The sequence below is a fragment of the Penaeus monodon genome, chromosome 24, assembly GCF_015228065.2.
Source record: "Penaeus monodon isolate SGIC_2016 chromosome 24, NSTDA_Pmon_1, whole genome shotgun sequence".
Classification (NCBI taxonomy): Eukaryota; Metazoa; Arthropoda; class Malacostraca; order Decapoda; family Penaeidae; genus Penaeus; species Penaeus monodon.
In genome coordinates, this window is record NC_051409.1 from 5,102,543 (window position 1) to 5,103,070 (window position 528).

Here is a 528-nt window from a genome sequence, read left to right on the forward strand (position 1 = left end):
TTCTTCAAGACCAAAATTTCAGAGTATACTATCAACTCTCTTGGCATTTGACTTCCATCTCATCTAGCATTTTCTACATAAATACAACAGCTTCAAATATAACAACTCTTGCAATACGTGAAATGAAAAACTTTGCGTCACTAATCAACAGCAAATGCAATCACCAATTTCATCTAGCAACCATACAGATCCTCAGCTTTAGTTTCTTTTTTCAACTTAATTCACAAGCAAAACACACACAAAAAAAGCTCATATACTTCCTCTGGAACAAGTTCTTGGAACAAAATCAAGCAAAATGAAAATATTTACGAATCACAACGTCAGATTCCAAAATGAATTTATGGTGCTACGGCATTATTATTTTCTTGCCAACGCAATGGCAAATTCCGGGAAATATTGCAGGAAAATCCCTAAAATAAAGATATGCATACAGTAAGCTAGGTTCTGCTGGATAAAGAAACATGCTACTCGAGCCTCAGCAAATAAGAGGAAAAGAGTGAATCATATAAATATGGTACAAGAAATACT